Genomic DNA, 9,870 nt, shown 5'->3' on the forward strand with positions numbered 1-9,870 from the left:
CTCTGATTGAGAACCACTTCAGACAGCCATAGACTTAGCTAGAACGCCCCACTAGCTACAATCCCCATACATACACACCACATACAAAAACCCATGCCACACCCTGGCCTGACCAAATAAATAAAGATAAACACAAAATACTTTGACCAGGGTGTGACAGAACCCTGGTCAAAGTAGGTGCGGACTCCCGAACGCACCTCAAAACAATAGGGAGGGTCCGGGTGGGCGTCTGTCCATGGTGGCGGCTCCGGCGCGGGACGTGGACCCCACTCAATCAATGTCTTAGTCCCTTCTCCTCGCGTCCCTGGATAGTCCACCCTCGCCGCCGACCATGGCCTAGTAGTCCTCACCCAGAACCCCACTGGACTGAGGAGCAGATCGGGACTGAGGGGCAGCTCGGGACTGAGGCAGCTCGGAACTGAGGGGAAGCTCAGGAGTGAGAGGAAGCTCAGGAGTGAGAGGAAGCTCAGGAGTGAGAGGAAGCTCAGGCAGGTTGATGAATCTACCAGATCCTGGCTGGCTGGTGGTTTCGGCAGATCCTGGCTGACTGGCAGATCCTGGCTGACTGGCAGATCTGGCAGATCCTGGCTGACTGGCAGATCTGGAAAAGTCTGGTCGACTGGCAGATCTGGAAGAGTCTGGTCGACTGGCAGATCTGGAAGAGTCTGGTCGACTGGCAGATCTGGAAGAGTCTGGTCGACTGGCAGATCTGGAAGAGTCTGGTCGACTGGCAGCTCTGGCTGCTCCATGCTGACTGGCTGCTCTGGCTGCTCCATGCTGACTGGCTGCTCCATGCTGACTGGCTGCTCCATGCTGACTGGCAGCTCTGGCTGCTCCATGCTGACTGACAGCTCTGGCTGCTCCATGCTGACTGACAGCTCTGGCTGCTCCATGCTGACTGGCTGCTCTATGATGACTGGCAGCTCTGGCTGCTCCATGCTGACTGGCAGCTCTGGCTGCTCCATGCTGACTGGCTGCTCTGGCTGCTCCATGCTGACTGGCTGCTCCATGCTGACTGGCTGCTCCATGCTGACTGGCAGCTCTGGCTGCTCCATGCTGACTGACTGCCCTGGCTGCTCCATGCTGACTGGCGGCCCTGGCTGCTCCATGCTGACTGGCGGCTCTGGCTGCTCCATGCTGACTGGCGGCTCTGGCTGCTCCATGCTAATTGGCAGCTCTGGCGGCTCCTTGCAGACTGGCAGCTCTGGCGGCTCCTTGCAGACTGGCAGCTTTGGCGGCATCCTGCAGACTGGCAGCTCTGGCGGCTCCTTGCAGACTGGCAGCTCCTTGCAGACTGGCAGCTCCTTGCAGACTGGCAGCTCCTTGCAGACTGGCAGCTCCTTGCAGACTGGCAGCTCCTTGCAGACTGGCAGCTCCTTGCAGACTGGCAGCTCCATGCTAACTGGCAGCTCTGAACAGGCGGGAGACTCCGGCAGCGCTGTAGAGAAGGAAGGCTCTAACAGCGCTAAACAGGCGGGAGACTCCGACAGCGCTGGAGAGGAGGAGGGCTCCGACAGCGCTGGACAGGCGAGGCGCACTGTAGGCCTGATGCGTGGTGCTGGCACTGGTGGTACTGGGCCGAGGACACGCACAGGAAGCCTGGTGCGGGGAGCTGCTACCGGAGGGCTGGGGTGTGGAGGTGGCACAGGATGGGTTAGACCGTGAAGGCGTACTGGAGATCTTGAGAGCGGTGCTGGCACAGGACGTGCAAGGCTAGGGAGGTGCACAGGAGGCCTGGTACGTGAGACTGGCACCATCTTCACCAGCCGACTAACACGCACCTCAGGACGAGTATGGAGCGCTGACCCAGGTGCCATCAAATCCCCGACACGCTCCGTCGGGCGAATTCCATGTTTAAAACACCAACACAGCAACTCCCTCATTTCTCTCTCCTCCAATTTCCCCATTAACTCCTTCACAGTCTCTGTTTCGCTCACCTCCAACACCGGCTCTGGTTCTGGTCTCCTCCTTGGCTCCTCACGATAAACAGGGAGAGTTGGCTCAGGTCTGGCTCCTGACTCTGCCACACTCTCCCTGAGCCCCCCCCCCCAATAAATTTTTGGGGCTGACTATGGGGCCTCCGTCCGCGCCGCCTTGCTTGCTTCGCAAACTCCATTCTCCTATATCCTTCCGCGCACTGCTCCATCGAATCCCAGGCGGGCTCCGGCACTCTCCCTGGGTCGACCGCCCACCTGTCTATCTCCTCCCAAGAAGTATAGTCCATACTGTACTCCACTTTGGGCTGTTCTTGCCTGTTGACACGCTGCTTGGTCCCTTTGTGGTGGGTGATTCTGTAACGGTTTTCTATATGAGAAGGAGAGTCGGACCAAAATGCGGCGTGTCTATTGCAATCCATGTTTAATGAAGGAACACACTAAACACAAACACTACCAAAACAATAAACTTAACGAAAACCGAAACAGCCTATACTTGTGTAACCTAACACAGAACAATGACATCAGGACACTAAGGACAATCACCCACGACAAACTCAAAGAATATGGCTGCCTAAATATGGTTCCCAATCAGAGACAACGAATAAACACCTGCCTCTGATTGAGAACCACTTCAGACAGCCATAGACTTAGCTAGAACGCCCCACTAGCTACAATCCCCATACATACACACCACATACAAAAACCCATGCCACACCCTGGCCTGACCAAATAAATAAAGATAAACACAAAATACTTTGACCAGGGTGTGACACTCATTGGTATCCTGGGGCAGTTATCGTTTCCCAAATTAACTCAATAATATCAGAATCTGGATATCAGTCTCATTCTGAACATTAAATAATCCCTTAAATCTGCACAACCAGGTCTCATTAATCATTCCGTACCACACCAACTGAGTTGATTATTTATTTACTAACAAGCTAAATGATAACATAAGATACACAAACAGCCTAGGTTATTGGTTAGAACTTCATACAATGACAACAGGTCCTTAGCAGACCAACACAATATGACACCTGTTACACAAGATGCAGATTTAAAGAGAGGCCGAGCGAGCAAGAGAGAAAAGTAACATTTTTTTTGTTTGTTTTTTTACAGTTCCTCTGTCCAGTGTCTGTGTTCTTTTGCCCATCTTAATCTTTTATTTTTATTGGCCAGTCTGAAATGTATTTTTCTTTGCAACTCTGCCTAGAAGGCCAGCATCCCGGAGTTGCCTCTTCACTGTTGATGTTGAGAGTTGTGTTTTGCGGCCTATTTAATGAAGCTGCCAGTTGAGGACTTGTGAGGCATCTGTTTCTCAAACTAGACACTCTAATGTACTTGTCCTCTTGTTCAGTTGTACACCGGGGCCTCCCACTCCTCTTTCTATTTTGGATTGAGCCAGTTTGCTCTGTTCTGTGAAGGAAGTAGTACACAGCGTTGCACGAGATCTTCAGTTTCTTGGCAATTTCTCAGAACAAGAATAGACGGATTTCAGAAGAAAGTTATTTGTTTCTGGATATCTTGAGCCTGTAATCAAACCCACAAATGCTGATGTTGTAGATACTCAACTAGTCTAAAGGACAGTTTTATTGCTTCATTAATCAGGGCAACAGTTTTCATCTTTGCTAACGTAATTGGAAAAGGGTTTTCTAATGATCAATTAGCCTTTCAAAATTATAAACTTGGATTAGCTAACACAGCGTGCCGTTGGAACACAGGATTGATGGTTGCTGATAATGGGCCTCTGTACGTAGATATTCTATAAAAAAATCAGCCGTTTCCAGATACAATAGTCATTTACAACATTTACAATGTATACACTGTATTTCTGATCAATTTGATGTTATTTTAATGGACAAATTGTGATTTTCTTTCAAAAACAAGGACATTTCTAAGTGACCCCAAACTTTTGAACAGTAGCGTATGTATGTTGTGTAGTTAAGCCCGCTAGTGGTTAACCCATGACATTGCATACCAAGATTTACAGATTCTGTAATTGGCACCCCTTTCAAGCCTATCACAAGACAAACAAAACATCCTCTTACGACTTGGATATGCTAAAGGTCAGGAGAAAATTAACAGAACCCCTTCATGACCCACATGTATGATGGTTTGGAAGGTCCTCAGAGACCTTTTGGCGCCACTGCTATGTTCCAACAAAGGACCCCTTCTCTCCCCTTTCTCTCAGCAACAAAGTGGAAATGGGCAAGAGAGAAAAACATATATTAAACACATCGCCTTCACTGTTTTAAAAATGTCAGACTCATGACCTGTTGGTATATCCCGAATATAAATTGTGACTGTTCCTCTTTTATTTCTATGTATTAAAAGTGAATTAAGTGTTTCACTGTAATATGAAAGGAACAGATATTATCATGACCATATTTGGAACCTGTAAACTACTTATTTCATCCTGGAGATTGCTATTCTTGTTCAAAGCACATTTAAACATGCTGTGAATAATTATGAGGAAATCTCATGTTTTGTCCAAATAATGGCATGACCTATGGTAAACTCAAAGCAGTGACCGGGTTATCTTCATGACACTTCCTGGCTGAGCCCTCCCCCACTATAAGTAGGTAGACTCGGACTAACCAGATCGGAACTTAGGGAGGTAGACCACCCCCTTAGGGGTTCAATGATACACTGCATGAGAAACCTAATGCAACTCGTGAGTTATGCCATTCGACTCCGAGAGAGACAATCACCGGAAAGGAACTATGGAAAGAATGACACACTGTTATCACTAAAAACTAACAGTGGAGTCTCGCCTCTCCGAAAAAGGGCACAACTTTACTTTATATTGAACACAGTGCTTTAACAAACGTTGTCTCTATGGACTGAATGAATTGAGAACTGAACTGAGAGAAAAATAGAGCCTACACTTGAGCTCAGAGGAGCGAGAAGAACAGAAAACTCCAAACACCAAGACCAAGGACCTTTATCCTGCCTATCACTCCTTCATAACGACAACTCAACTGACACAGGCGATACATCATGTAAATATACCATTTCATTGGTTCAAGACATGTACCATGAAGAAAGATATAATTTCTGAGAAAAGAGGTCAGCTCCTCTGCAAAACTATCCAGTCTGTAATTCTACACGTTCCCTGCCAATGAGCTACGAAAGAAGTGGGTGATCAACATCCAGCGAAAGTCACCATCGGGAAAAGCTGTAAGGTCTGTGGCCACTCGTGTTCCGGACACACCCACAAGTCATGGATGTCAATTTTTTTAATTTAATAAATCATTGCTGTTAGCCCTCCTAAAAGCCATTATTTTTTATTTCCATCTGTACTAGGAAGCTAAGTATTTGTTTCTTAGGATTAAAGAATGTGACTGATCAAAGTGCCTCAGGCATAGAAAAGTAAATAAATGAACAGATTGAAACTAAGGGGATATCGGTGAACAAATGCTACGATGTAGCCAGTGCAACGAGTGGAGCTTACTCAGGTGTTCTTACATAGCTCTTCATGTGTTTTAGTTTAGAAAACAATCTCTCCGCAGAAGCGACACTACGGGGATGGTTAAAAATATCTTTATTGCCGTAGCAACATCAGGGAAAACGGCACAGAAAGGAGTGGTGCTTCAAATACAGAATTTCTGCAACATCTTTAATTGAGGCTCTTGCATTCTCCTTAATTGCAGGCCTTATTAACACGTTACAGAAAGAGATTAACTGTATAGTAAGCTATGGGACAGAAATCTTTAGTGGACAACAGTTCTTGAGGGCTCAAACAAAAAAGCGGTTTGCAATTTTCTTCATGCTGGTGAACCGCTGTTTGAGTTGTATGGTTTCAATTTCAACAGTCCCTTATCTCTGGAAAATATTGTCATGCATCATTCAAGACTAAGTTTAATAAATTGTGTGCAACTGCTACGTAGACACAGGGATTCAGGAAGCAAGTGCAGTTGGTGGGTTTAACAATGAAGACCGTGAAGATATACAAAATAAGCATACTGGGTATGAAAAATAAAACCAATGCTGCCTGAAGACTGAGGCTACTGAGGTCTAAATAAAGGGGAATTAATCAAGGTACTGATAAAGTCCAGGTGTGCATAAGGATGGGGAGCAGGTGTGCATAATGATGGTTGCAAGGTGTGCGTAATGTGGGTTGCCAGGACCTGTGGTTAGTAGACCAGTGATAAGATGGGAGAAACACATTTGTACTTTAGATTTTTATTCTGTACATAAAAATTTAAGCAAAAAAGTATATTTTGTGTGCACTACTTCATCACGCACTGCTTCTATTTACAACAAGTCTGTTTGGTGGGAAATGTACATATTTTCTTTATGCAGATTTTTAAATATTTGCATAATGTGTCGCCAATCGGATGGAAACCTAGCTACTGTTAGGTTATTTAATGTGCAATTTTTATAAAAAGTTTATAAATAGCAGCTAAATACTGTATATAGCTATAGATAGTAGGCTACATTGCACAATGAGACAATCCATAGCAAGCTAGTATTTTGAGGGTAAACTGACTGTATTATTTGTCATTAATAGACTGGCTTTATGCACAACAACTTTCTATCCAAGTTGGGAGAGACTGCGAGGACAGCTCATGCCATGCAAGTTCAGGTAGGCTATATTGTTTGCTGATTAGTATGCTGTTGTATCGGAACTACATTTGACAATCTGCAATGTTGGAATTTCCATCTTCAATTACTGAACAAGTAATTACATTATCGCCACCAGCCAGTAGGCCTAGTCTAAATAGCAGCCTTACGACACAGTGTACGGTCATGGCCAAAGGTTTTGACGATGACACAAATATTAATTTCCACAAAGTTTGCTGCTTCAGTGTCTTTAGATATTTTTTGTCAGATGTTACTATGCAATACTGAAGTATATATAATTTCAAGCATTTCATAAGTGTCAAAGGCTTTTATTAGCAATTACATGAAGTTGATGCAAAGAGTAAATATTTGCAGTGTTGACCCTTCTTTTTCAAGACCTCTGCAATCCGCGCTGGCATGCTGTCAATTAACTTCTGGGCCACATCCTGAATGATGGCAGCCCATTCTTTCATAATCAATGCTTGGAGTTTTTGTTTTTCAATGGGATTAAGGTCTGGGGAGTTTTCTGGCCATGGACCCAAAATATAAATGTTTTGTTCCCCGAGCCACTTAGTTATGGCAAGCTGCTCCATCATGCTGGAAAAGGCATTGTTCATCACCAAACTGTTCCTGGATGTTTGGGAGAAGTTGCTCTCGGAGGATGTGTTGGTACCATTCTTTATTCATGGCTGTGTTCTTAGGCAAAATTGTGAGTGAGCCCACTCCCTTGGCTGAGAAGCAGCCCCACACATGAATGGTCTCAGGAGGCTTTACTGTTGGCATGACAGGACTGATGGTAGCGCTCACCTTGTCTTCTCCGGAAAAGCTTTTTTCAGAGAAAATGACTTTACCCAAGTCCTCAGCAGTCCAATCCCTGTACCTTTTGCAGAATATCAGTCTGTCCCTGATGTTTTTCCTGGAGAGAAGTGGCTTCTTTGCTACCCTTCTTGCCACCAAGCCATCCTCCAAAAGTATTCGCCTCACTGTGCGTGCAGATGCACTCACACCTGCCTGCTGCCATTCCTGAGCAAGCTCTGTACTGGTGGTGCTCCGATCACGCAACTGAATCAACTTTATGAGGCGGTCATGGCGCTTGCTGGACTTTCTTGGGCGCCCTGAAGCCTTCTTCACAACAATTGAACGGCTCTCCGTGAAGTTCTTGATGATCCGATAAATGGTTGATTTAGGTGCAATCTTACTGGCAGCAGTATCCTTGCCTGTGAAGCCCTTTTTGTGCAAAGCAATGATGACGGCACGTGTTTCCTTGAAGGTAACCATGGTTGAATGAGGAAGAACAATGATTCCAAGCACCACCCTCCTTTTGAAGCTTCCAGTCTGTTATTCGAACTCAATCAGCATGACAGAGTGATCTCCAGCCTTGTCCTCGTCAACACTCACACCTGTGTTAACGAGAGAATCACTGACATGATGACATGATGATGTTTTTGGGGGATTCAGTTCATTTGCATGGCAAAGAGGGACTTTGCGATTAATTGCAATTCATCTGCTCTTCATAACATTCTGGAGTACATGCAAATTGCCATCATACAAACTGAGGCAGCAGACTTTGTGAAAATTAATATTTGTGTCATTCTCAAAACTTTTGGCCACGACTGCATACAGTAGCTTTGTGAAACGTTAGGATTAACATGAAAAAATTATAACGAAATAAAGCTACCAATAAACATAAAGTAAGGCTATAGGATACATACCTTGCCTGGGCTCCCGAGTGACGCAGCGGTCTAAAGCACTGCATTTCAGTGCTAAAGGCACCACTACAGACCCCAGTTTGATTCCAGGCCGTATCACAACTGGCTGTGATTGGGAGTTTCATAATAGGGCGGCGCACAATTGGCCCAGCGTTGTTCAGGTTAGGGTTTGGCCGGGGTAGGCCGTCATTGTAAATAATAATTTGTTCTTAACTGACTTGCCTAGTTAAATAATGGTTACATTTTTTAAAAAGCATATAAAATGCAACACAGTAAGCCTATCATTAATTTGAGAGGCAGCCGCATAGATATTTCATCACAATGGAGAGTGATTGGTTGTCTGTATTTTGAGTGGCTGTCTGACGCATTCATTTTTCTTTGTAAGGGGGGGGGGGCGAACACTGACCTTGCGGGCTGGTCCAGAAAAACAAACTGTGTTACCCCAGTGTCTGTGGCAGGCATATCCTTCCTGAAGATGTAGTTGATACAATTGATGATTGTGATTACCATTGATCATTTTCTTGAGAATGTGATGTATGTTAAATTAAAAACACAGTACAATGTTGAATTAACCTATATGGAAAAAAAATACATTTAAATATATTTTCCATCACCTAACCAAAGATATTTGTAAATAAACCAAGATAGACCACAGCCTGTCATTTCAAAAGGGAACAAATGAGTCAGTGGGCAGAACAAGCAAGTAGGTGGGTAGAGCCAAGCACAAGCTAGCGAGATCCTATTGGCCCGTTCTAGCATACGTCTGCATATTTCTATTAGAGAATGCCTACTCTGTGAAGTGCTCGTGAGCAATAACTAAATTTGCCTTTGCACTCTTTTAAAATAATGCAATTTTTTAAAACTTTGGGTGAAGTCTACAGGACTTACAACACTCTGTTCATAACATATTCTAGTTTTGGGAACAGAAAACTGTATTTAGAATAAATGTTTCATCGATGAGAAAATTAGCAGAATGTCAGCCAAAATCCATCTTCCCCCACTGCCAGCCACTGGGCTTCCTCTCACTATCTTATTTGGTAGTGAGAGGAAAGGCCAAGCGGATGCTTCACATGTATGCATCCGGTGAAATATCTGACTCATTGTTCTATCTATGGTATTACCTCTTCATTCCAAAATATTAATTTGTATAGTTTTTAAGTAAATAATTCTGATTGTTTACTTTTTTTCAAAGAGTTTGTGGTGACCTCAACACCAGCAGAGAGGTAAATAACTTCTTAATTATGGTAGCAGGTTTGGAGCGAACAGTTTTTTTTCTTAATCTAGTTTGTATAGTCAGTCAAACGTTTAAACATTTTGTTTCTGATCACTACATTCACCATTCTATTTCACTTCACATACACTATATATACAAAAGTATGTGGACACCCCTTCAAGTTTGTGGATTCGGCTATTTCAGCCACACCCGTTGTGTGTAAAATTGAGTACACATCCATGCAATCTCCATAGACAAACACTGGCCTTAGTGAAGAGCTCAGTGACTTTCAATGTGGCACTGTCAAAGGATGCCACCTTTCCAACAAGTCAGTTCGTCAAATGTATGCCCTGCTAGAGCTGACTTGGTCAACTGTAAGTGCTTTTACTGTGAAGTGGAAACATCTAGGAGCAACAACGGCTCAGCCGCGATGTGGTAGGCCACA

Source organism: Oncorhynchus mykiss, chromosome 1 (genome assembly GCF_013265735.2).
Source record: "Oncorhynchus mykiss isolate Arlee chromosome 1, USDA_OmykA_1.1, whole genome shotgun sequence".
Classification (NCBI taxonomy): Eukaryota; Metazoa; Chordata; class Actinopteri; order Salmoniformes; family Salmonidae; genus Oncorhynchus; species Oncorhynchus mykiss.